This window comes from Adiantum capillus-veneris, chromosome 3, assembly GCF_014529385.1.
Source record: "Adiantum capillus-veneris isolate H3 chromosome 3, ASM1452938v2, whole genome shotgun sequence".
Classification (NCBI taxonomy): Eukaryota; Viridiplantae; Streptophyta; class Polypodiopsida; order Polypodiales; family Pteridaceae; genus Adiantum; species Adiantum capillus-veneris.
The window spans coordinates 42,018,717-42,034,465 of record NC_140933.1 but is presented as its reverse complement, the minus strand read 5'-3'; positions in this window follow the sequence as shown (position 1 = coordinate 42,034,465).

Sequence of the window (15,749 nt, the reverse complement as noted above, 5' to 3'; positions counted from 1 at the left end):
GAGTGCCAGGCTGTCGCTGTGGCCCCTGGCGTCGACGGCCACGGGCCTGCTGCCACCCCTCCTCCGTTGGAGCCCCAGGCTCGGAGGGTGGCGCTGAATCTGTGCTCTGTGTCGCTGGCTGTGGCTGCGGCCCAGCCTTGGCAGGCTGGGGCTGAGGCTGGGGTGCGGGTCGTGGTCTCCTCGGTGGACAGGCCTTCGCTAGGTGGCCCATCTGTCTGCAAATGAAACACTGGTTCGGGAGACCCGAGTACTCCACACTCTGTCTAAACCAACCCCCACTCACCCGAGGCAGAAGGATGACCTTCGAGAGCGTGTGGGTATCTCTGACCAAAACTCGAATTGAAGGGATGCCAGCCGCCTTGGCAGCTACTGATGCTGCCGTACGAGGTGTCTCCAGGACAGTTCCGATGGCGGAGCCAATCCTGGAGAGAAGTGGAAGGTACTCCCTCCGTAAACCCGGAAAGCAGACTGAGATGGGGATGTCCGCCTCCTCTACTAGCACATCCGAAGACGGGTCAAAACCATGTCGCCACTGTCGAAAGTGGGCGCGTGCTGCTCGGATGGCCAATGGACTCATAGCTATGACCTTGGAGGCCATCTCGGAAGTCTCGAACTCAATTTGGTAGTACCCCCGTCCGAGAATCTGGACATCCAAGATCTTGCCCACCTCTGCGAGGAGGCGGGCCTGGAGAAGGTCTTACAGCTCTCCTCTCCTGGGACGAGTGCCGAGAACCTTGCAGATGACAGAAGTCGCCTGCAAGCGTTCTACCTCTGTGGCAAGGCTCGCTTGCTCTGCCGGCGTAAGAGCAAGACGAATGGTGGGCTCAACGGGGTCGGGCGAGGGGGCTTCAGGCGAGTCCCTCTGAGGTGGAGCTGGAGCCTCCATCTGTGTCTACTGCTGAGTCGAAGAAGCGGGCGGTGAAGAAAATCTGCGAACGAGTACGCCAAGCACTTGTCCGAAGAGAAAGCGTTGCCGAGCCAGGTGCAGAAGACCTTCGGGAGCAAAGAGGACGGGGGGGGGGGGGGGGGGGGGGGGGGGGGGGGGGGGGGGGACGGCGAGGGCGAAGTGGGCAGTCGGGAAATGTGCGGGTGCACAAGCGGCAGCGAGTGGGGGGATGGGGTGGGGATGGCAACGCGAGAGGAGGGCAGCGGACAGCCTTTGGGGCAGCGCAAAAGCAGGGGGGGGCAGCGGGCGGGCGGCAGCGCGCATGGGCAGCAGGTGGGGAGGGGGGGGGGGGGGGGGGGGGGGGGGAGGGTAGCGATGGCGCAGCAAGGGGGGGGCGAGTAGCAGTAGCGAGCACGTCAATCATCACTATCTCTTCTTTTTGAAAAACCGCTTCTTTGATAAAAATGATAAGCAACCAGATGATCTTTAGTGGGGGCACCAGAAGATGGAGAGGGGGAATGGGAACACACCCAACACACAATCTGTTGCCTCCCTATAGCCCAAGGTATCCACATCACCCCTGACCTCTGAGAGAGCACCTTCAAAACAACCAATTTGCACTAATAGATCACCATTTGCACACCAAACAACACACACTTGCTCGGCAAGACTATCACACGACACAGTTTGACCCCAACAATTTGTTTCACCACTCCCAACACACCCAATACCTCAATTTCACGCCCTAGATGCCACACAATGGTCCGTTGGCACACGCCTCGACGACACCAACACACCCACAGAGCCAAGAACTACCACCAAATGGTGGGTCGTCACAACCTCTCGAGCTTTGCTTGGCTCTTGCAAAAATCTCAAGTGCAAAAGAAATCCTTGAAATGGGTACAAAACATGTTTTTATAGAGCCTCATAGGCTACTTTTAGCAAGTCGATGAGCACTGACACTTGTTCGAGTTCTTTTGGTAGGTCTTATCCAACAGGCTCGTTGTCGTTTTGGATTGAGCATGAAAGACAATAGAGAGAGATGGACATAGTTTTTCCAAGTCTAACAAATTGGTATAGTGGAGGCTCAAGGACAGTGTTTTAACTAAACAACAAAAGCACACTTACAATGGCAAAATGCTGTCGGAGTCACCATATGAAACATACCTCACATGTGTTGATGAAAACTCTATTCTCTTTGCATTATTTTGGCATTTGCAAAACAAGATCATCCTCATGAAAGTACAAACAATTCCTATTGAGTTTTTGTATTGTATGTCGTTTCTTGGAATGCATTGATTGTAGGATACAACAAACAAAGGGCCTGCCCTTGCTTCGAACTTACTTTCAATATGCTCTCGTTTCGGTTCAGCTATGGCTCTCTAATTTTAGCTACGGCTTTCCTCCACTGTTCGGGCACGTTATGATGATGTTTTCTCTCATATGATATGTGTTGTGATATGGCTTTCTTGATAGCTTGGCTCGTCTGTGAGGAGGGTTCTTACTTGTAATTTCTTTTGGTTATGCTTAATATTACACCACTCACATATTGTGAGTTTTGCAAAAAGAAAAAAAGAGAATTAAAAGGATACAACAAACAAGCACAAGGTCAACCAAGTGATGAAAACACTATCGATTGATACGAAATATATTTATTGGGCGAAGAAAGGGAAGGAGACATAAAACATAATGGATGGCAAGAAATAGAGTGCAAAATGGTACATTCAATTTGTTTAATACACAAAACAAAGTGATTCTCTTTACATTCTACAAGATTGCTCTTCATTAGAAGTTTTGTTTAGGAAGCGAGGGTACGATGGCTAAGGTTGGGGTGTGTATGTGTTGTTGGGCGGCCCGGCGGGGGGGGGGGGGGGGGGTGGTGATGTCAAGTGCGGTTGTCTTGCACGAACATGTGCATGGCTGAGTAATTTGAAAGTGGCAATATTTTGTGCCAAATATTGCATGTGTGCAATTGTCATTTGTCCATATGTGGTCTATAGTTGAATGATCTAATGTGGTTAATGTGTTGAATCATGTTGTGAGAAGAAAACAAAGTTTGAAGAGAGAGATGCATTTGTAGGTTTGCTAGTGTCAATGTGGAAACTTGGATGGTATCTGTCCATTTGCATAGTGATTTGAATAGTTTGAAGAAAAGATTGCAAAAATGTTTTCAGGGGACAATGTGGTTGTGAAAGGTGTTAATGGCACAATGTGATTAGCTGAATGTGGTTGTGTTCAACATCAACAAAATGAGATGCCAAGAGTTTGACATAATTCTCTTTATGGCTAAAGTGATTTTGGAGTAGGAAAGCTGGATGATAGTATATTGTGAGGCTATGGGTTCCTTTTGATCAAAGAGTAAGAAGTTTCCAAGAATATTACACTCAATTTCATGCAACCATGTTTCTTGGAAGCTTAGAATGTGAGATGGCATTAAGCATCTTTTGTTCATTATTCTTTGTTTGTGTGCTCTCAAGGATGCAGTGTTTGATGATTGAATAATTGTGTACAAGCATGTCCATTTTTTCTCTATCTACAAAGTGTTGAGACTCCAATACTCGTGCCCGGTTGTCTTGAATTGTTCCAACAAGAATACATTTGCAGGTTCTCTAATTATTGATAGATCTATGTACATCAAACCATGGACATGAATCTTTTTTGGATTGAAAGAGAGGTTTTGCATAGTGAGTCCTTGTGGCCTATGTATGGTTCATGTTGAAGCAGGTTAGATCGGAAATTTCTTTTGTGCGATTATGTTCAATGAATTTTTACCTATTTGAAATTCTCTTGCCACCATGTATAATGGTATCCATCGATGTTGTGTTCCTTGTGTATACATGTGTCAACTCAAATCTAGCTTTTTGATCCAATGCAAGAGGGGGAAAATCAATAGAAATAGAGCTTAAATAGCTAGAGCTAGTAGGTAAGAATACAAGGGGTTGGTTATCCTTCAACATAGGATGCCATGGTTCATGGAGATGGGCTCCTTATATAGTGCTACAGGTGGATGGTAGATAGGTAGGTGTGTGTGTGTGTGTGTGTGTGTGTGTGTGTGACATGTATAATATTGACTATGCTAAGACACCGACGATGGTCACTGTCCACGAACCACCGACTACACCAACCATAGTACTAATGTCATGTAAATATGGTCTAGTATTACGAAGAATATTCTAGGAATATTCCTTCAAGGTCGGGATCTTGAATTAGCTTTGTACCATCCATAACACAAAAAAAGACCTCAGCAATGTGCAAGCTGAAATCCACCAAATATATGTGCACTATTGGCTTCTCTTCATATGGGGGCATTGCAGGTATACTAACCCCCCCCCCCCCCCCCCCCCCCTTTAATGAACACTTGAAGATGCTTTATATTGGTCATGCACCAACTCTAATAGTCGATGAAGATGTCAAAATAGTTGGGCTTTCCCAAGAGCTTTGGTGATTGTTATCTTCAGTAGGACAATACTCTAGATCTAGAATCTCATCCTCAATAAGCTATTGACGTAATGATATTGAACCTCAATATGCTTTGTGCGTGCATGGAAGACACGGTTCTTGGAAATCTCCATGCAAATATGGTGGTCACATCTGAACTGTCTTTGCTGAATCGACAAGAAAACTTAAGTCCATGAGAAATCTCTTGAGCCAAACTGCTTCACAATTTTCAAAACAAAGAGCTTTATACTCCACTTCTATTGAACAAAGAGCAAAGATTAGCCGCTTCTTGCTAATCCAAGCAAACACTTCTAAACCAAGTAAGAGAAAATATCTAAAATTTGACTTTTTAGAATCACAATCTCTAGCCCAATGAAAGTCATAATACTCACTTAGGATATTTGTGCCTATGCCATAGAAAATTCCACGGCCTAAATTACCTTGAATATACTTTAGAACATGCATACCTGCCTTCCAATGAGATTTCCTAAGCTTGTTGGAAAACTTCCTCAATACACCAACCACAGAACAAGTGTCTGGTTTAGTAATACACAAGAAAATCAAACTTTCCATAAGATTTTAATAATTCTTAATGTCAATTAAGGGAGAAGAATCCTCCATGGAGAGTTTCACATTCACCTCCATTGGAGTTCTCACAAGTTTACAATTCATCATCCCAAATGCTTGTAGAATTTTTGTTGCATACTTTTGTCGAGAGATGAAGATGCTCTGTGTGGACTGTCAAATCTCAATCACCAAACAATAATGAAAAGTCCCAAGTCTTCATTTTAAACTCCAAGCTCAAACTCTTTTGGGTTTGTTAAATGATCACTTCATGATCACTCCAAAGTTGATTGAGCAGTCGGCTATGTATCAATTGTTAGCAAGAAGACTATAACAAAACAACAAAGATGGAATTCTACTTTTCTGTATAAGCACTAAGGAACAAACTAAGTATCTAAATCAAGCTCATACGATAGTAGTGGGGATCCACTTTGCGGTAGACCAAACTTTGAGAAGACTTACATGGTTAGGGATTTACGAGCCAACCATGAGATGGGATATACACGCTCAAATAGACAAATTCTCTCAATGTAAGAAGAGAGCATCCCTCATACTAATTTATTCCAAATGTCCATTGCACCAAAGTGGATCAAATATTTGCATACTTCACCAAAATTTCCTAAAGATGTGAATAAACATCACCAACGACCAATCAAAAGAGAGGCTACAAATTATACCATGATTGGACAATAGTTGCACAGATGGAGAAAGAACCAACAACTAAGACTGTGTGCAAATGAAGGTGAATATATTCCTATTTTAGAAGAGGTACATGTGGGTCTAGCAGTAGGTCTTTCTCTCATGAAACTACGACTAGACCTATCCTAATGGCTCGCATATGGTGGCCAACTTTGTTTGCTAATGAATTTTTTTTTTGGTCAAAAGCTGTTGTTCTTGCTAGAGGGCTAATACCATGCCATTACGACCAATAATGAGAGTAAGAGAATTTGCTAAGTGGGAAATTCATTATAGCCAACTTTGACTAAGTGGACCAAAGTGAGCTCCATTAGGAAGAACAATGCACAAACCATGGTTGTATTCACATATGAATGTATATTTATAAGATACAAAGTTTTGATTGCACTTGTGAGTGATCGAGGTATATATTTTCTCAATAAGGTGATAGAAACTTTTCTAAATGAATTTATAGTTATCCATAACAAATTTGCACCATATTATCCTCAAGTGAATAGCCAAGTAGAGCGCACAAACAAAATCCTTAGCTTGGTGCCTAAAAATATTGTCAGCTCCAAATGAACTGACTGGGAGGTGAATCTTCATTTACCTCTTTGGGCTTATAGGTTTTCATACAAAATAGCTCAGACATTTCAATCTGGTATATGGACGATACTATTGCCAATGAATTTTTTCTTCCAACACTTTGAGTGGCAATCCAACTAGAGTAGACAAGTCATGAGTTGTTTGAACAATTAGATGATCAAAGGCTGGCATGCATTGAGCATATCTATATGGAAAAAAAGAAAATAAAAACAATTCTTTGATTCTCACCTATTGACTAAAATATTCAAACAAGGGGATCTCGTAAATTCATATAATTCTTGAAACAACAAATTTTGAAATTAAAAAAGAAGGGGCATGTTCCATTTGTGCTTGAAAGTGTTTCACCAAGTAGGGTTGTTAGGTTAGCCACCTTAAATGAAGAAATCATGGAGAATTGGATAAGTGGATATTGTTTACATAAATATAATCGGTTCAACCATTGATCTGCTAGAGTGAATGCATGCAGTGAAATAACACATGATTAAATGCCAATAGGTCATTGATGAAGCTCAAGAAGAGGCTCACATTTGAGTGATGAAGAGAAAAGTAGCAATGCAACCAAGCCCAAAACTCATGCCAGTGTACATGCTACAAGTGAAAATCTCCACTTTACTCAAGCCTTAGGAGAAGATGAGGCTGGAATAGATGATGAATGGTTGGATAGTCTTGACATGAAAATGACTATGACATTGAAAGATGGAGTTAGGGTCAAGGCCTTAGCAAATACAAGTGCTTGAATCAATGCAGTACGCTATTCCATTTATGGGAAGGCAACTACATGACCCTTGGAGTACTATTGAGCAAAGTAAAAGCGTGTCACAAGGATTTTACTCTAACTTTGGGTACAATCAATGTCAATATTATTGTGCATGGATTTCTATGCTTTCACACAATTATCTACATACCAGACATGAACAAAGACATGGTACTACAAGTTTCGTAGATGCAAATGTACAAAGTTTTTCAATATCGGGACATTAAGGTCTTGGAACTCACACTTAAAGGTGGACAACAAAAAGTATCATTTGCCTACATCAAAGAAGAATGTAAGGCTAGAATTGGAGCTGATCTCTTGAGACAACTAATTCCAGTGTTGAAGGATTTCAACTACTAGTGTGGAAAGATTTCAGACAGTAGACTAGACAGAAATCAGAGACTAGATTGAATTGTGGATACTGAAATAAGAGTCAGACTTGTAGACAGGAATAAAGTTCAGATTCAGATTCAGATTCAGAAGACTACTGAGAAGTAAGTATCACTGAAATATATACCATGATTGAGATTACAACGAATATGATTACAGAGAAAAAGTATAGCCAATAATATTGCCAGTGATGCTCAAGTGCAATTATAGCCCAAAGCGCTAATACAAGTGATTACAATTGCCAACCCGATATCAATGTAATGGGCCCTATTTATATACTTCGGGTTTACTGTAGTAATTACTCTAGTAATTACTAAGTGATTCGCTACCCATCTTCTAAGAACAAGTTCCCACATGGTGACTATCCAGCCGTCTACATCCTTCCCTTCTTTCTTGAATTTTGGCAAGAATCCAAAATTTTTGCAAAATTCTCCTGTCTGATTCTGATGTGAGACTGAAAAATCCATTGTCTGGTTCTGATGTATTGTCAGATTCTGACATTGAGAAGATGGTGAAGGATGCAGAGCTCTAGAAAGATCACAGATTGCGAGAGGCAGCTGAAAAGGCCAAGGTGGAGCTGTCACCTCTCCCTGCCTGCTGAGAAGAAAAGTCGCCCCTGAATTTTGAGATAGAACTACCCAGTATCCTTCCATTGGACCGTCTTCCTTTTGCCTTTGCTCTTTGACCGGGTTGGTGCCTGAGAAGTTCCAGCATCAACATTCTCCTTCTGAATCAGTCGGTAAATGGCCTCCTACTCAAGCTGATCCCACCGGTCTGTGGTCATCTCTACCTCATAAGGTGTGAGAGAATGACAGGTTTTGGTGTCAGGATCATAGAGTGTACGCCTGCCCTTGCTCAGTCTGGTTCTGGTCAGTTTATGACAATGCGAAGCAGTATGGATCCATCCTTCTGGAAGAGGCTGATTTGTTTTGATGCGAGCTTCAAAAAGAATCTCAGCCATCTCCCTGTACTGCGGTGCCAGACCCGGCTTTGCTGCAATGTCTTTCTCAGGCAGTTTGGAAGATTCGATCGTGAGCTGTAGTAACTGATTAGTAATCCTAGTTAATCCTCTGACGTGAATCTTCCATTGGCCCATACATAGCTGAATCTAGTGTAGCTCTTCCTTCATTGCCTGGATGTCATTGATTTGAAGAGCATCATTGAGCAATGTCTGCCAAGTCTTCCATTCCACAGTTGATCACTTATACCAATCCCAAAGCTCATCAGTTATTTTGAAATATGTGAGTCGATCAACTGGTTCTTGATGTTGAGGATACAGCGCTGGAAAGAATCTTGGAAACTCAGTTTCTCTTGCTAGAACAGCATACAAGAGAATTGGAGAATCAAGCACAAATTCCAGGAAATTCAGGACTGCCTGGTTTTCTTGTTGCATCATCTTCCTAGTAATTCTTACTAGCTGGAATAGAGTTCGGAGAGAAGTTGCTTGTGCTCCCACTGACATTCGCGTTTGAGGTCCTCTGCTAGTGGCTGTCTGGTCCTCCAGGATGGCTTTCACTCTCTGGTCCAAAACACCTCTGGCAGTTTGCAGTTGTACCAGAACATCCTTAAGTTGGATCCTAATGTCCTTCATGCATCGGTAAGTTGGTTTGTTACCCAGCAGAAGTTCCAGTTCTAGAGCTAAAGACTGACAATCTGCAGTAGACTGTCTTTGCCAATGCGGGTTTACCACTTTCTCATCAGCATTGAGTATCCATTCCGGAACTCCTTCCAACAGCTGAACTGTACTGGGATGCGCAGGTAGTCTACAAGCTTCTTTATCATGGAAAGCAGCAGATTTCCAATGTTCTACCATTTCCCTGGCTCCCACATATAGTCTTTGGAACCTTTCTAAATCAGTCTAGAGAGCATCATCCTCTAGATACTGTCTGGTGATGGAGACCTGTTGATGTCTCAGTTTCTTATTCAAGGTAATGAGCTGCAGTGAATGCTAATGATCATTCACTGGTCCTTCATCATGAACCTTCATTTTTCCTTTAGCCTCTCTGCTGTGATGGACTAATCCGTGGGCTGATTCTCAGTGTTACTGAGCTGCTGCTCTTCAGTCTGCTGATGACCCGATTGGTGCTCTATTTCCTGTCCTTCCTGTTGTCCCTCCGTCTGGTCTGGTTGGTCTGGCTGTGACTGGCCTCCTTCATCTGGACCTGTCCCACCAGTACCAGGTCCTGGGGGTGGAGATGGTGGTGGGGCATCATCATCATCCTTTGTATGCCCAGTCTCTTCATCCTCCTCCTCCTGATCAGCTTCATCTTCTTCATCTTCTCCTTCCTCATCCGGGGAAGTCTGTTGCTCAATATAATCCATTATGGCTTGGTTCATCAGAGCATTATTGAACTCACCCATCTTGTCCTGCAAATTACTCTGCAAACTTTCCATTAAGGACTTTAAATTTTCTAAGTCAAAAACAGCATTGCCTGCGGGGTTTAAAATTTCAGACAAGCTATTGTAGATGTATCTGTCAGTCAGAATGCTTCACAGCTGTATGGTGTATTAGCAACTTCCTGAATTTTGCCCGCTTCATTCTGAGCCCTGTTTCAGCTCACTCGACAGCTCTTAGTGCCTCATTCCTTTGACTCTTCATGATCATAATTTCAGACTCAGCCTTGGCTAGCTTTTTGTTCAACAACTCCTGAGCTCTTTGTGATTGAGCTTCCAATACCCTGTGTTGTATGTTTAGCATTTCCTGGGCTTTCTGGAGTGTTGCAATCTGATGCTGTGCTTCTCCCAAGTCAGCCTTGAGCTTATTGATCTCGTCTTCTGATCCAACAGTCTCCACCAATTGTCCCATACAGCTGACAATGGTATTCCAAGAAGACTGTATCAGTACTGAACATCTGTCTTTGACCGTGGTTGGATCAGAATTGACAGGTTCATATGAAGGAGTACGAGTAGAAGTGTGACGAGAGAGAGAGTGCAAGAAGAAGAGCATGACTATATGGTGAACTCACTCTACTGTAATGTGTAGAGCATAGTGAGTTCTTATTAGGTTTTTACAAAAGAATATGTGTACATACCTGGCGGCCCGCCCACTTACCTGGGCGACCACATTGGGATTTATACCCCAACAACCTCCCACTTAAAGTCCAATGTGGTACTTTAAGTGTGAGAGAAGCTACTATACAAGCTAATATACAAGAGATGTAGAGAAGTGATGTACTACCCTACACCTAACTGCTTGCGAAAATGCGCAAAGATCTCTGAGGGAAGTCCTTTTGTAAGTAGATCAGCATGATTTTCTGTGGTGTGAACTTTGACAAGCTGAAGTTGCTTATCCTCAAGCATTTCCCTGATGAAATGATACTTCACATCCACATGCTTTATCTTTGAGTGATAAACTGGATTGCGAGCCAATTGTATAGCACTTTGACTATCACAATATAACACAGGCATCTCTTCTTTGATTCCCAAATCTATTACTACTCGATTAAGCCAAATTGATTCTTTGCATGCCTCTGATGCTGCAACATATTCAGCCTCTGTAGTAGACTGAGTAACACAATCTTGTAATCTAGAACGCCATGATACTGCTCCACCAGCCAATGTAAAGACATACCCTGACGTAGTCCTTCGGTTGTCTAAGTCACTGCATAATCTGAGTCTGTAAAACCCTTTACACTTAGCTCCTGACTCCCATAGCATATACGCATACTCTTTGTAGCTTTCAGGTATCTCAATATTCCTTTCACTGCCTCCCAATGTTTCTTGCCTGGGTTTGACATGTATCGACTTACTACTCCCACTGCAAATGCAATGTCTGGGCAAGTAGAAATCATTGCATACATTAAACTACCCACTGCAGACGCATATGGAATCTTATCCATTTCAGCCTGTTCTTCCTCAGACACAGGACAATCTTGTTTGCTAAGTTTCATATATGGTGGCAATGGAACACTCAATGCCTTTCCCTTCTCCATATTGAAACGTTGCAAAACCTTGTCAATATACTCTGTTTGAGATAACCAAATCAACTTCTTTGATCTGTCTCTCTCAATGCGCATACCAAGTATATGACTTGCCTCACCCATGTCTTTCATGTCAAACGATTTTGCCATCTTTGACTTCAAAGCTGAAATTTCTTCCAAGTGCTTGCCAGCAATCAACATGTCATCCACATACAAAATAAGGATCAGCCAACTGCCATCCTTAGCCATCTTTGTATATAGACAGTGATCGAACTCACTACGTTTGTAGCCTTGAGAAAGCATAAACTTGTGGAACTTATGGTACCATGCCCTCGGTGATTGTTTTAAGCCATAAAGACTCTTTAACAACTGGCATACCAAATCTTCCTTGCCTTTCTCAACAAACCCTTCTGGCTGCTGCATGTAAATTTCCACATCTAAATCACCATGCAAGAATGCTGTCTTGACATCCATTTGGTGCAACACCAAATCTAATATGGCAACCAATGCAAGAAAGCATCTCAATGTAGTCATCTTGACCACCAGAGAGAAGACTTCATCAAAGTCAATGCCTTGTTCTTGCTTAAAGACCTTGGCAACAAGCCTTGCTTTGTACGTTGGCTGACTATCATGAGCGGTGATCTTATACCTGTAAACCCATTTACAAGGTAGAGACTTTTTGCCCTGTGGTAATTTAACTAGCTTCCATGTCTGGTTTTTATACAGAGCTGTCATCTCTGACTGCATGGCCAATTGCCAATTCTCGGAGTCCTTCATTTGCACTGCTTCCTTGTAACATGAAGGCTCATTGCAATCAGTCAACATGAAATAGTTCATAGATGGAACAAATCTATCATGAGGTCGCGTGATACATCCAGATCTACGCACAATAGGTGGCTCAGGATCAGCCACAACCTGTGGTTCCAATCTATCTTGTCCTTGCTCCTCTTGAGCCCTGACATTTTGTCTTTCACGTGTAGGTCCATCTTCTTGGAAGACAACGCTTGTAATCTCCTCAACCCTCTCTGCTTTAGAATGATATTTGGATGCATTAAAGTGAACATCATTGCTGCGGACAACCTTTCTAGATTCGGGATCCCAAAGTCTGTACCCCATCTCACCAGAATTACCATAGCCTAGAAAGATGCACTTTCTACTCTTTGGCTCAAGTTTGTTCCTAAATTCCTTTGGAACGTGAGTATATGCCTCACAGCCAAAGACTCTGAGATGATTGTATGAGGGAATTTTGCCTGACCATACCATCTCTGACACTGAATCCTTCTGCAAAACCTTGCTAGGAGATCTATTTACAAGATCAACAGCTGTTGATACAGCTTCAGCCCAAAACCCATTTGGCAGCTGTGCATTAGACAACATACTTCTGACCTTCTCTTGTATGGTCCTATTCATCCTCTCAGCAACACCATTTTGAGGAGGATTGTAAGGAGCAGCAAGTTCACGTTTTATACCTTTTGACTCACAAAAGTCCTGAAAGGCCTTTGAAACATACTCTCCACCATTGTCAGTGCGTAAGCATTTAAGCTTCTTGCCACTCTGATTCTCCACAAGTGTCACAAACATTTTGAAAACACTAAACGCTTCATCCTTGTGCTTGAGAAAGTAAACCCATACTTTCCTCGAGTAATCATCTATAAATGTCATAAAGTAAGAAGCTCCCCCTAGAGATAGGTTAGGCATAGGTCCACACAAATCACTATGAACAAGTGTCAACTGTGTATCTCTTCTACTGCCAAACCCTTCTTGGACATATGTCCTAACCGGCTATGCCACAAAGGAACGTTCGGTTGCTCGGTTACCTTGATTACATTTTTAGAGACATTTGATACATAAATCATGTAAAGTCCTCCAGACTTTACTCCATATGCTATTGTCATAGAACCCTTGGATATCTTCCACATATTCTGTCCAAAAGTAGTGACATAGCCAGCATCATCAAGTAAACCTATGCTGATCAAGCTCTTTGTAATTGCGGGAACATGTCTCACATTCTTCAGCATGAAAGAAGAGCCATTCTGAAACTTCAATTGAACATCTCCAACACCTAAGATCTCACATGTCTGCCCATTGCCTAGCCGAACATGATCTTTAGTGGTCACATAAGAGGTAAACCACTCCTTGTTTGGAGACACATGAAGTGATGCCCCTGAGTCTATAATCCAATCACTCATTGCATTTCCATAAGATGCTGTAAGAAGAGATGAGTCCATTGTATTTTTCAAGAAGTAGATATCTCCTGACACTAGACTGTCATCCTTTGCAACAGTGTTTGTCACATTTATTTCTTGAATCTTCACTGAGGACTTGTTCTTCTCACCATGGTCTTCAGCTTTCTCTTTGCCTTTTTCTGCTTTCCATTCTCTGCAATCTCTTTTCATGTGACCCTTCTTGCCACAATGGTAGCATTCTATGTCACTCTTGCCTTTAGCACTGCGGGACTTGCTACGAGACTGATTCCTCTTTCCACCTTTGTACTTTTCTTTTGTCCTTCCCCTGACAACTAAGGCTGTTCCTTTGCCTTTGTCCATTGTCTTTCTATTGGTTTCTTTAGTAAGCAGACTTCCTTCTACACCTGCTATGTTCAAACCATCTGAGGTGCAGAATTACTCAAAGCTGTGCGAAAAGTGTCCCAACTTTCCGACAATGTGATCAACAGGAACATAGCTCTAACAGGTTCATCAAACTTGACACCTTGAGCTGACAATTGACTGTAGATTGTGTTGAATTCATTTAGATGATTGGACATAGGTGTCCCTTCTTTCATCTTCAAGTCAACAAGCTTCTTAAGCCAGTATACTTGTGAAGCTGCACTCTGCTTCTCATAAAGATCACTCAGCTTTATCCATGCTTGATAAGCCGACATCTCGTCTGCTACATTGAAGTAAACGCTTTTTGCCAAAGTCAGCATAATGGTAGAAAGAGCCAATTCATCCATTTCGCTCCATTCATCTTCGTCCATATCTTCTGGTTTTATCCCCTTGAGCTTTATAGGTTTTATCTGCTTCTTTTGTACCAACACGTGCCAAATCTGCTTCTTCCACAATGGGAAATTGGTTCCATCCAGCTTCTTGATATTGTAAAGAGCAGTGTCCTGTGATCCAGCCATAGCTACGCTTCACAGTAGTTTACTTTCTTGGGAAAAATTCGGCAGAGTTTCCCCTGTAAACTGACCTCTGAACCAATATGAACCTGTCAAATGAACCAAGAAAGCTTCAGATTTTGCCAAAATTTCGACAGAGTCTCCTTTGTAAAATGGCTCTGGTGTACTAAAAAACAGACCAAAAAATAGTTCAAAAAACACTGTCTCTCTGACACTGTAAGCTGCGGGTAAACCTGTCCTGCACGTGTACTGTCTCTCACTGTCCTGTAAGCATAGACTGTGACAATGCCTCAACGGCAGTAAAGCAAAGATGCAATCCCAACTGTCTAACTCACAGTCAATACATCCTAGCTGCCTATCTAAGGGTGCTCGAGGGATCCCTCCAAGACTTGTATCACCGAAAGGATCTCAACATTCGAGAATCCCCCAGCTCAATAAAACCTCACTCGACCCTCAACAAAGGCTGCAGTAAATCTAACAGTACATAGACTTTCCACAAAGTCATACATCCACAAATTTCCCACTATATGCTGTAACCGCTGCGGCGGTTGTTTGCTGCGTGACTCACAGCCAGCAAACCCTCAACAGACATACATTATCTCTGACAATACATCCCATGTGGAAGTACCTGCAATGTCAGGATGAAACTGGAATATCAAGCAGCAAACACAAGCTACCTGATGAACTAGTGGATGTCGCCTGCAGTCTGTGTGTAGATGCGCCCGTGTCGTATGTGACACGCCTCCAAGAACTGTGAGCCGTCCTTCGATGTGTAGACAGCCACAAATCAACACTCTCGGAGTGCCGATATCCTCAGCACCTACAGTCATAGGCCAAAAATCCCAAATTTGCAGAGTCCTGCCAAGACCACATAGTCGAAAATGGCCTGCGCAAAACTTTCTCGAAGCCGAACGGTGGCCGAGTTGACCTCAGAATGAAATTCTGAGAACACGGCCCACAGGAATTTGGGTCCTGTCTTCGCCTGTCGAATCTCACTCCAATCTGAGCAGGTGACTTTGGCTACTTGCAAATGCTGCCCCGAGCCTTGATCTAAGCTCTGATACCAGTTGAAGGAGTACGAGCGGAAGTGTGACAGGAGAGAGAGTGCGAGAAGAAGAGCACGACGATATGGTGAACTCTGTCTACTGTAATGTGTAGAGCATAGTGAGTTCTTATTAGGTTTTAACAAAAGAATATGTATACATACCTAGTGGCCCGTCCACTTACCTGGGCGACCACATTGGGCTTTATACCCCAACATCATATATTGCCACATGAGCTACATAAGGTAGAGTTGCATAATCCGTTTTGGTGAGCAAGAGATGCCCTCTCAATTGCTGAGTTTGCATTTGCTGCAACTTATCCTTTTTAACCAGCTGCAGAGGGTTTCCAGAAGTG